The following is a 22,386-nucleotide window of genomic DNA, read 5'->3' as shown; positions in this document are numbered from 1 at the left end:
CCAGCCACGTACAAGGTCACACACGCGCACACGTTCCTGATTGCTTATTAGGGCTCTGACCTTAGTGGACTATCGTGAAGCTATGAACATGTCTCTCACTAACAACTTTTATTGAAATAATGTTAGTGTGTTCCAAGACAATGTTACAGTGTGTTCCAAGACAATGTTACAGTGTGTTCCAAGACAATGTTACAGTGTGTTCCAAGACAATGTTACAGTGTGTTCCAAGACAATGTTACAGTGTGTTCCAAGACAATGTTACAGTGTGCTCCAAGACAATGTTAGTGTATGTTCTTAGAGTTGTGTTTCTGGGGTACAAGATTCAGCACTTGGGCCTGCCTCTAGATTTTTACTTGATCGCCATTTAACGATCTCTGGTATCATGTGATTTATTGTACCTGCTCTTGAAACTGGGTATTGAATTTGCCTCCACCATTTCACCCTCCAATTCCTTGTATTTTTCGACCGCCCTGAAATTACAGAAACACTTCAAGAGAAAACTGAACACCTTTGCCAGGTGCCAGATCAACCAGGCTGTGATGGATATGTGGAGCAGCGGGCCTCCAGCAGCAACAGACTGGCTGACCAGGCTAGCACCAGACGAGCCTAGCACATGGCCGGGCTCCGGGAGTAGAAACTCTCGAAACTCATGAAAGGTATATATCAAATGTATATATCAAAGGTATAATATCCAAAATGACTCCTCTAAGTTTTCAACTTCCAACTTCCTTCTGTATCGCTGGTCCTCTTAATTGAGTCTGTTCCTATCTGTCGTATATATTGTTCTTAAATTTTTTTCTTTGTAATCCCGTCTCTCCGAGAGCACTTTTAGTCCAGGTGACCAATTATTATAATCAAAAAGAAGCGCTAAACCACAAGGGTTTTACAGCTCCAGGTGATCAAGTTAGTTCCTTCAAGCTTTCTTCATAATGTATGCTTCTCAGATCTGGGACTAAACTGGTTGTAAACCTTTAGTCTTTTTCAAGTTTCTGGAAGTGTTTGACCAGGTGGGTGGTGAAGCGTGCGTTCGTGCGTGAATATGTACTAACCTATATGTAGTTACGGGGTTTGAATCTCTGCTCGTGTGTTAGTTAGTTACCATTTGGTCCTAGGCACATGTCGATTAGACACTAGGCCTGTTGTATGTGGATATGTGTGTGTGTGTGTGTGTGTGTGTGTGTGTGTGTGTGTGTGTGTGTGTGTGTGTGTGTGTGTGTGTGTGTGTGTGTGTGTGTGTGTGTGTGTGTGTGTGTGTGTGTGTGTGTGTGTGTGTGTGTGTGTGTGTGTGTGTACACTTACCTATATGTGGTTGCAGGCGTCGATTCATAGCTCATGGCCTGACAGGTCACAGTAGGTTCACTACACAGTCTGAGACCAGTTGACATTCCCTCTCAGTAATTTCTGCTTAACACAGTAAATAATGAGCTTCCTGTAAGGTGACTGTAGTTACAGTTAAAACAAAAACAGTCGGGTAGTAACTGGCAACTAGACCCGTGACGTTGCCGTCAATTATTAGCATTTTTTTTTTTGCTACAATTTCACAGTGACAATCATTTTTACTAATCATTTTTACTATCACTTGCTACTGTGAGACCGACAATATGGCTTCACAATAGGCCACACTGCAGTTCTTATTGAGCTGTTTCACTAGTTTTCACAAGAAACTAAAAAATTAAAAGTTCAGTTACGTTGTACTGGAAGGTGAAGTCACTTGTACTATTGTGATTTTTATTGAGTTTATGAAAGGGGAGGAAGCGCTAAACCCCTACGGGTTATACAGGGCAATGGGAGGCATTCAGGTTCCATCTAAGGAAAGGTAGGATGGGTATAATCCCCTGGATCACGAGCCCCTCACCGGCATCAAGCCACCTTCCTTGAGGTGCTGGCATCTTGATCCAGGTTAGATATGTACCAAGACCAGCAGGTCCAGCTGGCAGTACTGTGTCTGGCTCTATACTGCTTCACCTTACTGAAGATTACATTCTCAGGGTAGTAATTGTGGACAATTATTAATTACTAAATTCAAAGGAGAGGGAAGGAGGGGAGAGGGTTCGCTAAATAAGGGTTGAGGGGAATGAAGGAGGGGTAATCCTTTAATCCAAGGAAATGGAGGGCACAAATTCTTCCGATGAAGCACTTCACAAGCATCAAAGAAACTACTTGAAGGGTGATAACTACAAGTACCGAGCGAGTCTTACACACTAGCCAAGAAATTGACAGTGAGATCATTGATACCACATCTCTGCTCTGGAAATTTTAATGTTTACCTGGAGTGTATATCATTGTTTCAGACTATGGAACAGAACTCTTCTCCAGGATGAGGGACTGACAACCTCAAATCTGCGTCTTCAAGGGTGATGGACTGATTAAATCGTCTTCACATCTCTACTGCTCCTGTCTGCTTTCTGTACTCGACTAAAGAAGCCTACTGTGTAAGCCAAACGTTTCGGAATTAAGATGCCTAACTGTTGCCTGTGTGTCTTACTTACCGTACCTGGAATATACCTGGAGAGTGTTCCGGGGGATCAACGCCCCCGCGGCCCGATCCATGACCAGGCCTCGACTTAAGTTTGCTCTCACACTGAGTATGCACCATTCCCTTGGATGGACAAGTCCTCATCATCAACAGACCAGATCATTCAGACTGGACTTTTTATTTTACCAAAGACTTCAGAAGAGTTTTCGGTGTACTTAATATTATGTAGATCTTGTGCACAAGGTCCTCCCACGTGGCTCAAATTCGTGAACAGCAAAACAGCTATTATTCAAAAGGCGAGCAACCATTGCAAATTCCATTCTGGCTGTGCCCTTCTCAAGGACATCAGCGGTCATTCACTCCCCGGCTGACCCGCAGATGATACACATCCTTACGACGAAGACATTGGAGAACTTACGATGACTAAATAAAAGTTCTGGCGTACACATGGCTTTAACTTCATCCTATACGTTGCGCAATACTAAATACAATGTAAACCTATACATTATCTCTAGTAATAAGCAATTGTTAGGGCCAAGCTATGAAATGAGGGGAGAGAGTCTAACACCCAATTAAGGCGATGGAATTTTTGTCTTAATTATTTAAAACTAGCGAGAGAGAGAGAGAGAGAGAGAGAGAGAGAGAGAGAGAGAGAGAGAGAGAGAGAGAGAGAGAGAGAGAGAGAGAGAGAGAGTGTGTGTGTGTGTGTGTGTGTACTCACCTATTTGTACTCACCTATTTGTGGTTGCAGGGGTCGAGTCCTAGCTCCTGGCCCCGCCTCTTCACCGGTTGCTACTAGACCCTCTCTCTCCCCGCTCCATGAGCTTTATCAAACCTCGTCTTAAAACTGTGTATGGTTCCTGCCTCCACTACGTCATTTTCTAGGCTATTCCACTGCCTTACAACTCTATGACTGAAGAAATACTTCCTACTATCTCTCTGACTCATTTGTGTCTTCAACTTCCAATTGTGGCCTCTTGTTTCTGTGTCCCCTCCCTGGAACATCCTGTCCTTGTCCACCTTGTCTATTCCACGCAGTATTTTATATGTCGTTATCATGTCTCCCCTGACCCTCCTGTCCTCCAGTGTCGTCAGGCCGATTTCCCTTAATCTTTCTTCATAGGACATTCCCCTTAGCTCTGGAACTAACCTTGTTGCAAACCTTTGTACTTTCTCTAGTTTCTTGACGTGCTTTATCAAGTGCGGGTTCCAAACAGGTGCTGCATACTCCAGTATGGGCCTGACATACACGGTGTACAGTGTCTTGAATGATTCCTTACTAAGGTGTCGGAATGCTGTTCTCAGGTTTGCCAGGCGCCCATATGCTGCAGCAGTTATCTGATTGATGTGTGCTTCCGGAGACATGCTCGGTGTTATACTCACCCCAAGATCTTTCTCCTTGAGTGAGGTTTGCAGTCTTTGGCCACCTAGCCTATACTCTGTCTGTGGTCTTCTGTGCCCTTCCCCTATCTTCATGACTTTGCATTTGGCAGGATTAAATTCGAGAAGCCATTTGCTGGACCAGGTGTCCAGTCTGTCCAGGTCTCTTTGAAGTCCTGCCTGGTCCTCATCAGATTTAATTCTCCTACTCTTACTGTGTGTGTGTGTGTGTGTGTGTGTGTGTACCGATGTTTACCAATGGACATAAGTCGCTTTGTCTGACTTTTCTGGGTTATCCTTGGTAATTTACACACATGTTACTTATGTATGATAATTTGTGTAACTGTATTTATGTGTACCTGTACATAAAAATAGATGAAATTTAATCTTCCGTATGTACCTTTACACAGGCAATCATACTGTGTATATCCGCTACCACTAACGTCTGATTTTACTAACATGCATTTGATAGTCTTCATGACTATCGTTCATTTTTTTTTCAGTGGAACTCACTATATCATTCTGCTGTTATATGAATCAACCTTCTGCTTTGCAAAAACGTTTCATTGCAAGTCTATTAATCAAAGCCCTATATCATTATTCGTAAAATAAACTTATATATACATATAACCCAATAGTCATGAAAGGAATAATGAAGCATAAATATATGTATACAATATACATGTATGTTTACTTGTGTGTGCAAAAAACACGCATTATTTGCTCTCCTAAGTATAATAATAATAATAAATTCACATGAGAAGCAATAATACTCTAGGGGCCATTTAGTGGTAACAAATACTCGTATGTACACTGACGTCCATTTAGTGTCTCCCCCCCTCATTTATTTACATATTACAAACACCAAGACAGAGTAATATATATATATATATATATATATATATATATATATATATATATATATATATATATATATATATATATATATATATATATTATATATATGCAAAACAATCGCAGACAGGCGATCTTAACAATGCAAGACAAGCCACGGGGGGTTGGAAATCTTTAGCTCAAGTACTTTCACACCCCTCAGTGCGTTATCAGGAGCTGTTCAATGTTGCAAAGACAGCAACAGGAGTAGGGTAAGTCTTGAGAGAGTGGTAGTGTGGAGGCACCGGCCAATCTCAAACTGTCTGGGAAAGGTAAGCGGGATGCCAACCTACACACCGGTCCCCCCAACACCCCACCATCTTTTAGGAGTGAAGAAGAGCAGAATGTAAGTGTGGTGGAGGTACGCGAGGCATTACGTAGAATGAAAGGGGGTAAAGCAGCTGGAACTGATGGGATCATGACAGAAATGTTAAAAGCAGGGGGGATATAGTGTTGGAGTGGTTGGTACTTTTGTTTAATAAATGTATGAAAGAGGGGAAGGTACCTAGGGATTGGCGGAGAGCATGTATAGTCCCTTTATATAAAGGGAAAGGAGACAAAAGAGATTGTAAAAATTATAGAGGAATAAGTTTATTGAGTATACCAGGAAAAGTGTACGGTAGGGTTATAATTGAAAGAATTAGAGGTAAGATAGAATGTAGGATTGCGGATGATCAAGGAGGTTTCAGAGTGGGTAGGGGATGTGTAGATCAAGTGTTTACATTGAAGCATATATGTGAACAGTTTTTAGATAAAGGTAGGGAAGTTTATATTGCATTTATGGATTTAGAAAAGGCATATGATAGAGTGGATAGGGGAGCAATGTGGCAGATGTTGCAAGTATATGGAATAGGTGGTAAGTTACTAAATGCTGTAAAGAGTTTTTATGAGGATAGTGAGGCTCAGGTTAGGGTGTGTAGAAGAGAGGGAGACTACTTCCCGGTAAAAGTAGGTCTTAGACAGGGATGTGTAATGTCACCATGGTTGTTTAACATATTTATAGATGGGGTTGTAAAAGAAGTAAATGCTAGGGTGTTCGGGAGAGGGGTGGGATTAAATTATGGGGAATCAAATTCAAAATGGGAATTAACACAGTTACTTTTTGCTGATGATACTGTGCTTATGGGAGATTCTAAAGAAAAATTGCAAAGGTTAGTGGATGAGTTTGGGAATGTGTGTAAAGGTAGAAAGTTGAAAGTGAACATAGAAAAGAGTAAGGTGATGAGGGTATCAAATGATTTAGATAAAGAAAACTTGGATATCAAATTGGGGAGGAGTATGGAAGAAGTGAATGTTTTCAGATACTTGGGAGTTGACGTGTCGGCGGATGGATTTATGAAGGATGAGGTTAATCATAGAATTGATGAGGGAAAAAAGGTGAGTGGTGCACTGAGGTATATGTGGAGTCAAAAAACGTTATCTATGGAGGCAAAGAAGGGAATGTATGAAAGTATAGTAGTACCAACACTCTTATATGGGTGTGAAGTTTGGGTGGTAAATGCAGCAGCGAGGAGACGGTTGGAGGCAGTGGAGATGTCCTGTCTAAGGGCAATGTGTGGTGTAAATATTATGCAGAAAATTCGGAGTGTGGAAATTAGGAGAAGGTGTGGAGTTAATAAAAGTATTAGTCAGAGGGCAGAAGAGGGGTTGTTGAGGTGGTTTGGTCATTCAGAGAGAATGGATCAAAGTAGAATGACATGGAAAGCATATAAATCTATAGGGGAAGGAAGGTGAGGTAGGGGTCGTCCTCGAAAGGGTTGGAGAGAGGGGGTAAAGGAGGTTTTGTGGGCAAGGGGCTTGGACTTCCAGCAAGCGTGCGTGAGCGAGTTAGATAGGAGTGAATGGAGACGAATGGTACTTGGGACCTGACGATCTGTTGGAGTGTGAACAGGGTAATATTTAGTGAAGGGATTCAGGGAAACCGGTTTTCATATAGTCGGACTTAAGTCCTGGAAATGGGAAGTACAATGCCTGCACTTTAAAGGAGGGGTTTGGGATATTGGAAGTTTGGAGGGATATGTTGTGTATCTTTATATGTATATGCTTCTAAACTGTTGTATTCTGAGCACCTCTGCAAAAACAGTGATTATGTGTGAGTGTGGTGAAAAAGTTGAATGATGATGAAAGCATTTTCTTTTTGGGGATTTTCTTTCTTTTTTGGGTCACCCTGCCTCGGTGGGAGACGGCCGACTTGTTGAAAAAAAATTATATATATATATATATATATATATATATATATATATATATATATATATATATATATATATATATATATATATTGTAACCACGTAACGAGCGGTATTGATCAATAACAACACTGCACTAGCCAAGGAGTCAAACCTGCTATTTTGGCCCGCCTCATGGTGAGAGAAAACGCATGACACTTTAGACCACTAGACCACACAATCCTCAACAATGGTGCATCCAGCCAAGCTAGATGTTGTACCCACCATGAGGCGGGCCAAAATAGCATGGGTTCGACTCCTTGGCTAGTGCAGTGTTATTGATTATATATATTGATTATATATGGCTTTAAGTGAAACAAAGCTGAAGGGGGTGGGAGAGTTTCAATGGAGAGGAATAAATGGGATTAGGTCAGGGGTTTCAAATAGAGTTAGAGCTAAAGAAGGAGTAGCAATAATGTTGAAGGATAAGCTATGGCAGGAAAAGAGGGACTACAAATGTATAAATTCAAGGATTATGTGGAGTAAAGTAAAGATTGGATGTGAAAAGTGGGTTATAGTAAGCGTGTATGCACCTGGAGAAGAGAGAAGCGTAGAGGAGAGAGAGAGATTCTGGGAAATGTTGAGTGAATGCGTGGGGAGTTTTGAATCAAGTGTGAGAGTAATGGTGGTTGGGGGTTTCAATGCTAAAGTGGGTAAAAATGTTATGGAGGGAGTAGTAGGTAATTTTGGGGTGCCAGGGGTAAATGTAAATAGGGAGCCTTTAATTGAGCTATGTGTAGAAAGAAATTTGGTAATAAGTAATACATATTTTATGAAAAAGAGGATAAATAAATATACAAGGTATGATGTAGCACGTAATGAAAGTAGTTTGTTAGATTATGTATTGGTGGATAAAAGGTTGATGGGTAGGCTCCAGGATGTACATGTTTATAGAGGGGCAACTGATATATCGGATCATTATTTAGTTGTAGCTACAGTTAGAGTAAGAGGTAGATGGGAAAAGAGGAAGGTGGAAACAACAAGTAAGAGGGAGGTGAAAGTGTATAAACTAAGGGAGGAGGAAGTTCGGGCGAGATATAAGCGACTATTGGCAGAAACGTGGGCTAGTGCAAAGATGAGTAGTGGGGGGGGTTGAAGAGGGTTGGAATAGTTTTAAAAATGCAGTATTAGAATGTGGGGCAGAAGTTTGTGGTTATAGGAGGGTGGGGGCAGGAGGAAAGAGGAGTGATTGGTGGAATGATGAAGTAAAGGGTGTGATAAAAGAGAAAAAGGTAGCTTACGAGAGGTTTTTACAAAGCAGAAGTGTTATAAGAAGAGCAGAGTATATGGAGAGTAAAAGAAAGGTGAAGAGAGTGGTGAGAGAGTGCAAAAGGAGAGCAGATGAAAGAGTGGGAGAGGCACTGTCAAGAAATTTTAATGAAAATAAGAAAAAATTTTGGAGTGAGTTAAACAAGTTAAGAAAGCCTAGGGAAAGTATGGATTTGTCAGTTAAAAACAGAGTAGGGGAGTTAGTAGATGGGGAGAGGGAGGTATTAGGTAGATGGCGAGAATATTTTGAGGAACTTTTAAATGTTAAGGAAGAAAGGGAGGCGGTAATTTCATGCATTGGCCAGGGAGGTATACCATCTTTTAGGAGTGAAGAAGAGCGGAATGTAAGTGTGGTGGAGGTACGTGAGGCATTACGTAGAATGAAAGGGGGTAAAGCAGCTGGAACTGATGGGATCATGACAGAAATGTTAAAAGCAGGGGGGGATATAGTGTTGGAGTGGTTGGTACTTTTGTTTAATAAATGTATGAAAGAGGGGAAGGTACCTAGGGATTGGCGGAGAGCATGTATAGTCCCTTTATATAAAGGGAAAGGGGACAAAAGAGATTGTAAAAATTTTAGAGGAATAAGTTTACTGAGTATACCAGGAAAAGTATACGGTAGGGTTATAATTGAAAGAATTAGAGGTAAGACAGAATGTAGAATTGCGGACGAGCAAGGAGGCTTCAGAGTGGGTAGGGGATGTGTAGATCAAGTGTTTACATTGAAGCATATATGTGAACAGTATTTAGATAAAGGTAGGGAAGTTTTTATTGCATTTATGGATTTAGAAAAGGCATATGATAGAGTGGATAGAGGAGCAATGTGGCAGATGTTGCAAGTATATGGAATAGGTGGTAAGTTACTAAATGCTGTAAAGAGCTTTTATGAGGATAGTGAGGCTCAGGTTAGGGTGTGTAGAAGAGAGGGAGAATACTTCCCAGTAAAAGTAGGTCTTAGACAGGGATGTGTAATGTCACCATGGTTGTTTAATATATTTATAGATGGGGTTGTAAAAGAAGTAAATGCTAGGGTGTTCGGGAGAGGGGTGGGATTAAATTATGGGGAATCAAATTCAAAATGGGAATTGACACAGTTACTTTTTGCTGATGATACTGTGCTTATGGGAGATTCTAAAGAAAAATTACAAAGGTTAGTGGATGAGTTTGAGAATGTGTGTAAAGGTAGAAAGTTGAAAGTGAATATAGAAAAGAGTAAGGTGATGAGGGTATCAAATGATTTAGATAAAGAAAAATTGGATATCAAATTGGGGAGGAGGAGTATGGAAGAAGTGAATGTTTTCAGATACTTGGGAGTTGACGTGTCGGCGGATGGATTTATGAAGGATGAGGTTAATCATAGAATTGATGAGGGAAAAAAGGTGAGTGGTGCGTTGAGGTATATGTGGAGTCAAAAAACGTTATCTATGGAGGCAAAGAAGGGAATGTATGAAAGTATAGTAGTACCAACACTCTTATATGGATGTGAAGCTTGGGTGGTAAATGCAGCAGCGAGGAGACGGTTGGAGGCAGTGGAGATGTCCTGTCTAAGGGCAATGTGTGGTGTAAATATTATGCAGAAAATTCGGAGTGTGGAAATTAGGAGAAGGTGTGGAGTTAATAAAAGCATTAGTCAGAGGGCAGAAGAGGGGTTGTTGAGGTGGTTTGGTCATTTAGAGAGAATGGATCAAAGTAGAATGACATGGAAAGCATATAAATCTATAGGGGAAGGAAAGAGGGGTAGGGGTCGTCCTCGAAAGGGTTGGAAAGAGGGGGTAAAGGAGGTTTTGTGGGTGAGGGGCTTGGACTTCCAGCAAGCGTGCATGAGCGTGTTAGATAGGAGTGAATGGAGACGAATGATACTTGGGACCTGACGATCTGTTGGAGTGTGAGCAGGGTAATATTTAGTGAAGGGATTCAGGGAAACCGGTTATTTTCATATAGTCGGACTTGAGTCCTGGAAATGGGAAGTACAATGCCTGCACTTTAAAGGAGGGGTTTGGGATATTGGCAGTTTGGAGGGATATGTTGTGTATCTCTATACGTATATGCTTCTAAACTGTTGTATTCTGAGCACCTCTGCAAAAGCAGTGATAATGTGTGAGTGTGGTGAAAGTGTTGAATGATGATGAAAGTATTTTCTTTTTGGGGATTTTCTTTCTTTTTTTTTTTGGGTCACCCTGCCTCGGTGGGAGACGGCCGACTTGTTGAAAAAAAAAAATATATATATATATATACACACGCAAGAACACGATCATAAAACACACACACACACACACACACACACACACACAAAATACAAAATACTTACAAAATACTGAGAGGAATTGACAAGGTGGACAAAGACAGGATGTTCCAGAGACTGGACACAGTAACAAGGGGACACAGTTGGAAGTTGAAGACACAGTCAGGAAGTGGAATAGTTTGGGAAGCGATGTAGTGGAGTCAGGATCCATACATAGCTTTAAGCAGAGGTACGATAAAGCTCATGGTACAGGGAGAGTGACCTAGTAGCGACCAGTGAAGAGGCGGGGCCAGGAGCTTGGACTCGACCCCTGCAACCTCAACTAGGTGAGTACAACTAGGTGAGTACACACACACACACACACACACTGACATGTATAGTATGCAAAGTCATGGAGAAGAATATCAGAAGAGCGGTGGAGCACCTAGAAAGAAATGAACTTATCAACGACATCCAGCAGGGACAGGAAATCTTGTATCACAAACCTACTGGAGTTCTATGACAGGGTGACAGCAGTAAGAGGGTAGATTGGGTAGATAGCATTTTCTTGGACTGTAAGAAGGCATTTGAGAGTTCCACACAAGATATTAGTGTATAAGCTGGAGGACCAGGCAGGGATAACAGGGAAGGCTCTGCAATGGATCTGGGAATACCTGTCAAGAGGACAACAGCGAGCTATGGTACGTGGCGAGGTGTCAGAGATGGCGCCTGTGACGAGCGGGGTTCCACAGGGTCAGTCCTAGGACCAGTGCTGTTTCTGGTATTTGCGAACATGTCGGAAGGAATAGACTCAGAAGTGTCCCTGTTTGCAGATGACGAAGTTGATGAGAAGAATTCAATTGGACGAGGACCAAGCAGAATTACAATGGGATCTGGACAGGCTGCAGGCCTGGTCCAGCAACTGGCTCCTGGAGTTCAACCCCACCAATTGTAAAGTCATGAAGATTGGGGAAGGGCAAAGAAGACCGCAGACGGAGTCTAGAGGATCAGAGACTACAAACCTCACTCAAGGAAGAGGATCTTGGGGTGAGTATAATACCAAGCACATCTCCTGAGGCACACATCAACCAAATAACTGCTGCAGCATACGGGCGCCTAGCAAACCTAAGAACAGCATTCCGACATCTCAGTAAGGAATCGTCCAGAACCCTGTACACCGTGTACATTAGGCCTATATTGGAGTATACAGCACCAGTTTGGAACCCCACACCTAGCCAAGCACGTAACGAAACTAGAGAAAGTGGAAAGGTTTGCAACAAGACTAGTCCCGGAGCTAAGAGGTATGTCCTACGATGTGAAGTTAAGGGAAATTAACCTGACGACAATGAAGGACAGGAGAGATAGGGATGATATGATTACGACATATAAAAAACTGAGAGGAATCGACAAGGTGGACAGAGACAGGACGTTTCCGAGATGGGACACAACAAGGGGTTACAGTTGGAAGTTGAAGACTCAGATGAATCACAGGGATATTAGGAAGTGTTTCTTCAGTCACAGAGTTGTCAAGAAGTGGAACAGTCTGGGAAGTGATGTAGTGGAGGCAGGATCCAAACATAGCTTTAAGAATAGGTATGATAAAGCTCATGGAGCAGGAAGAGTGACCTAGTAGCGACCAGTGAAGAGGAGGGGCCTGGAGCTATGAATCGACCCCTGCAACCACAAATAGGTGAGTACGCATCAACCTAATATTCACACACATACACCAACACAGGCCAGAGCGGAGGTAATAGGGTGTACCGCTGGCTGACCGACTGACCCCCTCCCCCTGGTGAATCCCAAGAAAACCAGACCCCCCATTCCCTTCCCACAAACGTCCTCCCCTCACTCCCTTTTCCCAGTTCACTCTCAAGAAGACTACGACCCTCCTTACCCTCTCTCATAATAATAATAATAATAATAATAATAATAATAATAATAATAATATCTTTATTTACTACAAGTACATGTACAAGATATACAGGCCTAGCTGACACCAATGACATACTACTATATAGAAAGCCCCTTGTTATGCTGAGCACTTCGGGCAATTAGGTCAGTTTTGTCCCAGGATGCGACCCACACCAGTCTACTAACACCCAGGTACCATTTTAAACTAATGGGTGAACAGGGACAGCAGGTGTCTTATGGAAACACATCCTTAACGTTTTCCAGCCGTACCAGAGGAGATTCGAACTCCGGACCTCAGTGTGTAAGCCGAGTGCGCTAGCGATCGAGCTTCTACCCCCTGTACACCATTAGGAAGACCAGATACATTGTATCGTATTTGCCTCTACCACTCCTTCGTGTAACGCATTTTGCTTAACCCAGGACGGAAAAGTACTTCATGTCCTCCCCTTGGCTCATCTATGACCCGGCTTCCTTTCCTCGCATTTCAAACAGCTAGTCACTATTCACTGGCTAGTCCCCCGAGTATTATATACGTCACAATCGTGCCTATTTTGGTCCTCTTCTAAAGTCGCTCAAGATTTATCTTAATTTTGAAAGGGGTGGACCGGTAAGCCAGTGGGAGGTCTCGATCAGATGACTAAAAGCTCCAGTGGCAGGTCATCACATGGCAGAGTGAATATGAAAATGGTACACAGTACCGACAGGTTGATAAGTAAGGCATGTGCAACAGTTAGGAATCTTCATTCCGAAACGTTTCGCCTACAGTAGGCTTCTTCAGTCGAGTACAGAAGAGTTAGCAGAAGCAGTAGAGATGTGAAGACTATGTAATCAGTCCATCTCGAAGACGCAATTTCGACGTCGTCAGTCCCACAGTTTGTCTTACTTATGTGTCAGGAAACATTCGTCTCCTGACGAAACTTGTCTAACCTTTCTCTTAGCATTTACGTAAAGTTCACGCTTCCGCTCCAAGGATCATCATGAGTGTTTATCGTGGATAGAAACTTGACACTGCTGAACAGGTGTGGACTTCATGCTGACGCCCCACACACTAAGATTACCCTAACTTACGTTGTATATAAAATATAATTATAATCATGGGAAGGTATTCAGGCTTAATTCAGAGAACTGGAGCACAGATCAAATTCCCTAGATCAAGAGCCCCTCACCAGCGTCAAGGAACCTCCCTTGAGGGGCGCTGTATATAAAGCCCTAAAATATTCTTTAACATTCGTGAAAACCCTTCTTAGGTCAGCATGATGAATGTGTTGTGTTTTCGATGACACGCTCTCCTTTGCATGATGCTCATAGTCTCTCTTCTCTCCTCCCAGATTGCATTCAACATCTGGTTTTCGCTCTTCCTCCCATATTTTATTTCAAAACAAACATTTTATTTCTTTGTGCGGTATAAAAACGTAGTTTACATGTATAATATACTGTTAAGCACAAAATAAAGTCATTAGTATGCTTGTGCATTTATTTAAATCGTGTTTCCCCAAACATCTGTGTCAAACCTACAGGACGGTAACTCAGCATTTATTTCCTCTCTTTTGAGCATTGATTATATTACATTTTCTGGTTTAATCAAACTACAGAGGGGAGGGGCGGGGGCTCGAACTCGTGTAATTACGATTTCGTGAGTCATTTGCTAACTTACTTTTTAAAGAGATTCCATTTTTAATATATTAATCATTACTGCTAGCAGAAACGTTATTTAATGTTTGTGGAAAATATTGTATATTTTCCGAAAATACAGTGTATTTTGTATGTAAATTGATGGAATATATTGCAGTAATAAAAATTAATTTGTAAATAAATAACCAGCGAGAATGGTGAGGGTCGCTGGGGAAGGAGACACCATTGTTTTTGAACTGGGCTGAAGACACGCGAGTGAAAAGTGTATAAATTTCGTCGCTCTGGAGGTTAAATTGTGGTTGAAACCTCCCAAATAGGAGCAGAAATTTTTGGATTTGCAGTCCTGCATAACGTGAGCATTAGGCGAGTGGACAGGACAGTCAAGGAACCCCAGCTAAGTTATGTCTATTTATGTTGGAATTCTAGCCAGTATTTCTTCATATTTTAGGCAGGGATTTATGTAAAACACACCAAGTAATCTCCAGACAAACTGGTGAGTTATTATTATAAATTCTCCTTCAGTGTATATGTAGTCATTCATTAAAATTAACATACAGTCCACATAATTATATTAATGTTTTACCAGAATTCCTGATGTACATTTCATTTGAAATTAATATAGGTCCAGTGACTTGTGGAGATAGAGATTGTAGTAGGCATCGAAGGGGGACATTTTTTGCGACCTAGGTGTCCTAAAATTCCTACTTGTCTCTAACATTGATAAAGAATAATTATCTTTGTTACCATTTACTGGTATGTATCTTATAAGGTTCATCCAAGTAATTTTAAATTTTCCACAGTTTATATACTTTTAGTATTTTAGCGGATATAACTGGTGTGGATTAGTAAGTTTGTTTACATGTAACTTCGCTAGCTACGGTACTTTAATGTGACACGGCTGCTAATTTCACTCATGATTATTGCGTCACTATCGACATCTTACTCAGCGTTTCTATTCACAACTTTCAAATTTTATTACATAAAATCAAGCGCTGAACCATTATCATCACACACACACACTAAAATAAAAAAAAAATCAGATTCCAGATAACTATAGGCGCTCAGACACTAGTCATTGTTTCCCACTGCCCAGAACACTAGGCTTGTATTTAAGTTATTGCATCTCATCCTGCCACATGCACCGATCCACAATGCATAATTCGCGAACGAGAGAAATTATTTACAGATATTACCTCAAACATGAGCAGTTAAATAGATATTTATTAAACAGGTTGGGTGTCCACAAGGCCCGCCTTGCCGTACATAGACCAGTCTAGGTTAGGTAAGGTAAGATTTGTCAGGAAATAGGGCAAGTGTTTCCTGACGCCAGTCTTAGTCATTTGACCACTACTGGAGCTTTTGGTCATTGATGGAGGTCTTCCGCTGGCTTACCGGTCCACCCATTTAATAAATAAGGTTAAAATTATAACCTCTATATGAACCAGGCTATAAATTCTTAAGTCGAAGTGAGAACAGTGACTCCTTTTCCCTCAACCAGGCCTAGATGATTCATGCACTGCAGGAAATTAAATGGCATGACGTAGATGGTCTTGCTAATTTGCACAAAGCCATTAATACCAAAGTCTTACACTAGGCGGACAGTCAGAAGACGCCTTTTATATTATACTACGGGCAGCCATCAACAGTTACGTTCTGACTATCTCAGGGATATCGATCCAACAGCGACTATTCATTCCTAGAATGATTCGAGTTGAAACAAGCTCTTACGTCATAAGGACATTGAAGAATCAAATTTATCAGACCAAATGAAAAATAAAGTTTAGCCCACAGCTGACGCCAATAGGCCTACTGACCCATACTAGGAAAGTCCAAGTCACCTATTGGCCTAAGCTAATCAGGTCCAAGTCACATGCACTTAAGAAGGAAGGAGTAATGTATCAAACCTACTGGCCCAAGCGTGTCTGGTCCAACTTACACCCTCCCACATCTACCACACACCGTTTTAACTTCACTGGCGCTACTCTCGAGTTTGCTCCTCTCATCCACAACTCTATTACTAAACCAGTGCTCTCCTGTATCCTTTCTGAAACTATTTTTTCCTAATATGAAACCATTACTGCGATTCCTGTCTTGGTTAGATACTTTAGCACGTTATTTACATCTTTATTTATTCCAGTTTTCCATTTATACACTTTAATCAAATCCCCCTTAATTCTAGGCCTTTCTAGAGAGTGCAGATTCAATCCTAGTCCCTATGTCTTGTAATTAAATGAAGAATAAAACTATAAATTATATTATTATTATTATAAGCGCTAAACCTACAAGGTCATACAGCGCTATAAATTATATATAATAAAGACTGTGACAACAGCAGCAGCAGCAACATAGGCAGAAGCAGGAGAATAAAGGAAACAAAGATTAATTACATTATTATTTCATTAAGTAACCCTAGAGACGTACTATACTTTCTATTTCCTATTGTAATATCTTCGATGAGACCTCGGCTTAAATGTTCATTATTGGTTAGAAACGCTGACCAATTGTAGACAACTGGAGTAAAACACACAAGCCCTTACTGGATAACGTTTCATTCCAATATGAGCTTTATGAACGCTTACACTCAAGTCACACTTGTTCAGTAACGGCTTGCCTAGAGTGTCCTTTTTGCCATTATTGATTAGGTGTCTTTGTGAGCACTAAAGAGTTACGACTCTGGCTACAAAGGTATGCGATACCGACTAGTGGAAAAAAATGCAATACCTTAGGGCATGTTTATTGGAAGCTTTTCGGTCCTGTGAATTTGGTTACTCAAATTTTCATTTGGAGTGAATATGGGCCCAGGACCGAAACTTTTCTAATGAGCATGTGCTAAATTGTCGCATTTTCAGGCTGCAGTGACTGCAAAGATAAAAGGTGCTGCAGGATTGCAACCCCAAGAAAAGTTTACACCTTGCATCAAATTCTAAGTGTAGTACGTAAATAACAAAAAGATGCACTGCCGTGACGAGCATTACACAGATAACCCGCACATATGCGTGGGGAGCTTACGACGACGTTTCGGTCCAAGTCGGACCGAAATGTCGTCGTAAGCTCCCCTCTCCTATGTGCGGGTTGTGTGTGTATATAAGAACATAAGAACATAAGAACATAAGAACGAAGGAACACTGCAGAAGGCCTACTGGCCCATGCGAGGCAGGTCCAAGTCCCTACCGGCTTAAGCCAATGCACCCAACCTAGTCAGGTCAGGTCACATTGACTCAAGGGAGGAACACGGCAACCGACCCGTTAGCACAAGCTATCAGGTCTAACTCACACCCACCCACATCTACTCATGTATTTATCCAACCTATTTTTAAAGCTACACAACGTTCTGGCCTCTATAACGGTACTTGGGAGTTTGTTCCACTCATCCACAACTCTATTACCAAACCAGTACTTTCCTATATCCCTCCTGAATCTGAATTTTTCCAACTTAAAACCATTGCTGCGAGTCCTGTCTAGGCTAGATATTATCAGCACACTATTTACATCCCCTTTATTTATTCCTGTCTTCCACTTATAAACCTCAATCATATCCCCCCTAATTCTACGTCTTTCTAGAGAGTGCAGTTTCAGGGCCCTTAGTCTATCCTCATAGGGAAGGTTTCTGATACATGGGATCATCTTTGTCATCCTCCTTTGTACATTTTCCAGAGAATTTATATCCATTCTGTAATACGGTGACCAAAACTGTGCAGCATAATCTAAATGAGGCCTAACCAAGGATGTATAGAGTTGAAGAACAACCTGAGGACTCCTATTATTTATGCTTCTTGATATGAAGCCAAGGATTCTATTAGCTTTATTGCGAACACTTATGCACTGTTGTCTTGGTTTCAGATTACTGCTAACCAGAACTCCTAAATCTTTTTCGCAATCCGTAATATTAAGATCTACATTATTTAGTTTATATGTGGCATGGTTATTGTCCTGTCCAACATTTAGAACTTTGCATTTGTCTATATTAAACTGCATCTGCCACTTCTCCGACCACTGCATCAGTCTATTCAAATCTTCCTGGAGTGCTCGAATGTCCTCGTCAGAATGAATTCGACGGCCTATTTTGGTGTCATCGGCAAACTTGCCGATGTCGCTCTTTATGCCCTCATCTATGTCGTTTATGTAGATTGTGAACAGCAGGGGGCCCAACACTGACCCCTGTGGAACACCGCTCGTGACGCTTCCCCACTCTGATTTCTCCCCATTTATGCAAACTCTCTGCTGCCTATTTGTCAACCATGCCTCTATCCAGGAAAAAATTTCTCCTCCTATTCCATGTGCTTTAATTTTCCTCAATAGTCTCTGATGTGGGACCCTGTCAAAAGCCTTACTGAAGTCCATATACACAATATCATATTCGTTACCATGATCTACCTCCTCAAATACCTTAGTGAAAAAAGTTAATAAATTCGTAAGGCAGGAACGTCCCTTTGTAAAACCATGCTGAGATTCGTTGATTAATTTATGCTTTTCAAGGTGGCTACGAACTGCCTCGGCAATTATTGATTCCATAAATTTTCCCACTATGGAGGTTAGGCTTATTGGTCTATAGTTCGAAGCTAAGGACCTGTCACCTGTTTTGAAAATAGGTATCACATTTGCCATTTTCCACTTATCTGGCACCATGCCAGTTTGTAGTGATATGTTGAAAAGATTAGCCAAAGGTGTGCTAAGCTCCTCTTTACATTCCTTTAGAACCCTTGCATACAGTTCATCAGGGCCTGGGGATTTGTTAGGTTTTAATTTATCTATTTGCCTAAGGACCATGTCACTTGTGACCCTAATAGTGCACAGTTTATTATCGTCCTGTTCTACATAATTTATCATTACTGGAATATCACTGGTATCCTCCTGTGTAAAAACTGAGAGGAAGTATGTGTTAAAAATTCTACACATTTCCTTATCACTGTCAGTGAGCTGACCCGAGGAACTTTTGAGTGGGCCTATCTTGTCCCTGATCTTACTTCTGTATACCTGAAAGAATCCTTTTGGGTTAGTCTTCGATTCTCTTGCAACTTTAACCTCATAATCTCTTTTTGCTTTTCTAATTCCCTTTTTTATTTCTCTCTTTAACTGAATATATCGATTTCTTAATTGCCCCTCTCCTCTTTTGATTTGCCTATATATGCCTCTCTTTTGACCAATCAGATATTTTAATCTATTGTTCATCCATTTAGGATCATTTTTGTTTGATCTGATTTCCCTATTTGGAACATAATTTGACTGAGCAGCTAGAACTATGCCCTGGAAAGCATCATATCGGCAACCATCACCACCTACCTGACCCCTAGTCAGGTCATTCCAGTTCAGCCCACCTAAGTAATTTTTCAGTCCTATGAAATCAGCCAAGCGAAAGTCAGGGACGGAGACTTGATTGCCATTATTAGGGGAATTCCATGATTTGACGTTATTTACATTTCAAAAGGCAGAATTATATACCCAGTTTATTTATACCCCCCCCCCTGTGCGACATTTCGAACCTTAACAGAAGCTTTAAACATTTAAACACCCACAACAGAAAAAAAAAATACATGTTTTGACCAAGAATAAACATTAATATGGTTCTGGCAAAATCTAAACCAAGTTTAAGTACTTTATTCCAATTCATAAAAAAATCTACCACCGTAGCTCTACATACAAAAGCATACACGCACTCCAACACCCGCAACGATGTTGAACCTTGCACACGATCTCTGAACCTTGAACGCAAACTGTAAAGCTTGTGTACAAAGGCTTGGGACCGTGCATTAGGGAATGACCTCTAAGCAACCACCCGACCTTAAAAAGACCAGCTCGGAATTATAATTATAGTCATGGGGGAGCGCTAAACCCATAGGATTATACAGTGCCTGTGGGGGGGGGATGAAAGGTATTCAGACTCAATTCAGGGAACCGGAGCGCAGATCCAATTCCCTAGATCAAGAGCCCCTCACCATCACCTCCCTTGAGGGATCTAGCTCTGAAAGCCTTGTATACATGCCAAGCTTGATACCTGGAAGCGGGAATAACCTTCCATTACCTTGGAAACTTAAATTTGTCCCTCTAAAAGGTAATTTCGACTCTTGAAAGCGTAACTTCATATCTTGAAAAGTTAACCTTGCACCTTGAAAACTGAACATTGCACTCTGAAGAGTCTGAAAAACTTGGTACTCTGAAAACGTAATTTAGAATATTCAAAACACTTTTAATCTTGAATATGATAACGAATTCCAAATCTACCAACCTTGACAAAATAAACACAGTTTCAATCGCTCATTAATTTCTGAAGGATTTTCTAAAACCAACTAATAGAAAAGTGAAGTGTTAACCCAGCACGTAATCCCGGCAATGCTGGGGGAAATCCTAGGAGTTCCTAGATATTGCTGACCGGCCGTAGGTGGGTGGGTGGGCGTCCACCAAGTCCTAGCAAGGTAAGACTACTTCCTTCCTTCCACTCTTAACATTCCGAATTCACGATGCGCGAAACCTGGAGCTGGTTAGTCCCATGATCTCATGGATATAATTATGTGGATACGGCTACTGGAAGTAGGTGGGTAGAGGGTTGGATAAATAGATAAAGGTGTAAATAGACGGGTAGCGAGGGAGCGCCGGCATCTTGTGGCTGCTGCTGCTGGTTCATTCCTTCAGGTGGCGTCGAAATCTTTAAACACACATTTTTCACAATATTCTCAAAGTATTTTTGCATTTTCCACTTTCTACTCCTCTCAAGGCACCTAGAACAGTTTTACTGCGGTTTACCACAAGAGTTTCCTCCAATAAGGATATTAAACCACAATCTCAGATGCACAAACAATATGTTTACACGAAAGGAAAAAAAAATATTGGACTATTTACCTCAGAATGAGACTTATGGGTGCGTATTTCCACCCCTGCGACTACCTCCAGACACTATACTGCAGTAACACTAGTGTGCCGGGTGTAAAAACGCACTTTATCCATGGATCAAGTATAGCAGGAAGCACGAGCACCACCCCCACCAACCAGCGACACCTGACTAACTTAACTTCACCTGGACACCCAAGACATTCCTGCCGGTTGCCATCAACATCTATTTCGTTTATTCATTGTATTTCCTCTCTATGTAAGACACTACTTGTAAATTTACCATCCGTATAGAAGACAAGTGCTAGCAAATTTCTAATATTGGTCAATTATCACTCAGATCTCTCTGGTATTTCAAATATAATTGTTGTATTTGATGTGTGTGAAACCTTCTGTCATGAAGATAAGTTCATCATTTAAGTTACCCTTAAAACCTCGCCAAAGAGGAAACATTTCCAGTCATATAGATGTATATCATGTTGTGAATCTCGTGTCTGCTGGTGCTAAATACCCGAGAAATAACGTACAAGCTCACGAGATAATGTGGTGTGTTCTTCAATGTATTTACAAAAAACAAAAACCAGCATCTTGGTGGACACAGCAAGCCGAGCCAAGACGCTCTCTCACACACCTTCGTTACATTCCAAAATTATATTCAACCTATCACTACTTCATCTTCTCTCATCGTTGGCTATCATTTCCACAGGATAAAATGAAACAAAATAGTCTGCAAAACAGTGTTTAAAATCCCAGCTTCCCCGGTTCAGGGAGATAACGTTGGTTATGAGAAAAGTTGAACAATGTTGAGTGATGGTTGCTGGAGGCCTGGGCGAGGTGTTCACCTCACACACTAAGGCGCACTAGAAGAAAGTCTCGACGGGTTTTTAGCATCAATAACTCCTCCCCCCCCCGAGGTAATAACATGCTAAAGAGAAATCTCATGTTACAATGAATGGAAAAGTTTAGTTGTTCCGCTTGAAACAAGCCACATGCAGAGCAATTTAATTTTGATTGCCACCTCAGAATTCTACAATAATGTTCTGTCTGTTTTTACGTCTGTGGTAATTTGAAGTATTTATATATTTTGTACTTTTGCATACTTTCACGTGAAGCGCTAAACCCGTGGTGGATTATTATTATAATCAAGGGGGAAGCGCTAAACCCGGAGGATTATACAGCGCCTGGGGGGTGGATGTGGAAGGCATTCAGGCTTAATTCGGGATTATTATTATAATCAAGAGGGAAGCGCTAAACCCGGAGGATTATACAGCGCCTGGGGGGGGGATGTGGAAGGCATTCAGGCTTAATTCGGGGAACTGGAGCACAGATCCAATTCCCTAAATCAAGAGCCCCTCACCAACATCAAGGAACCTTCCTTGAGGGGACCCGTGGTGGAGGCTCAGTCCTTCAGTTAATCATGAGCCAGAAATGTTAACATATTTCTCTACATTATACTATTATTATAAAGGGGGAAGCGCTAAACCCGTAGGATTATACAGCGCTTGTGGGGGGTATCCAGGAACTGGAGCACAGATCCAGTTCCCTAGATCAAGAGC

General features: G+C 41.4%; 1 protein-coding gene across 7 annotated transcripts in view; it reads right to left on the bottom strand.

The window, feature by feature from the left end:
- Myo10A (Myosin 10A) overlaps nucleotides 1–21,012 on the bottom strand; it is a 255,381-nt gene extending 234,369 nt beyond the window's left edge. For all 7 annotated transcript variants that reach the window (XM_053784837.2, XM_053784834.2, XM_053784836.2 and 4 more), the window contains exon 1: nucleotides 20,843–21,012. The gene's annotated coding sequence lies outside the window, so the exon portion shown is untranslated. The remainder of the gene's footprint in view (nucleotides 1–20,842) is intronic.
- Between the last annotated feature and the right edge of the window lie 1,374 nt (nucleotides 21,013–22,386).

The sequence above is a fragment of the Cherax quadricarinatus genome, chromosome 51 (assembly GCF_038502225.1).
Source record: "Cherax quadricarinatus isolate ZL_2023a chromosome 51, ASM3850222v1, whole genome shotgun sequence".
Classification (NCBI taxonomy): domain Eukaryota; kingdom Metazoa; phylum Arthropoda; class Malacostraca; order Decapoda; family Parastacidae; genus Cherax; species Cherax quadricarinatus.
This window is presented reverse-complemented; position numbering and strand designations above follow the sequence as displayed.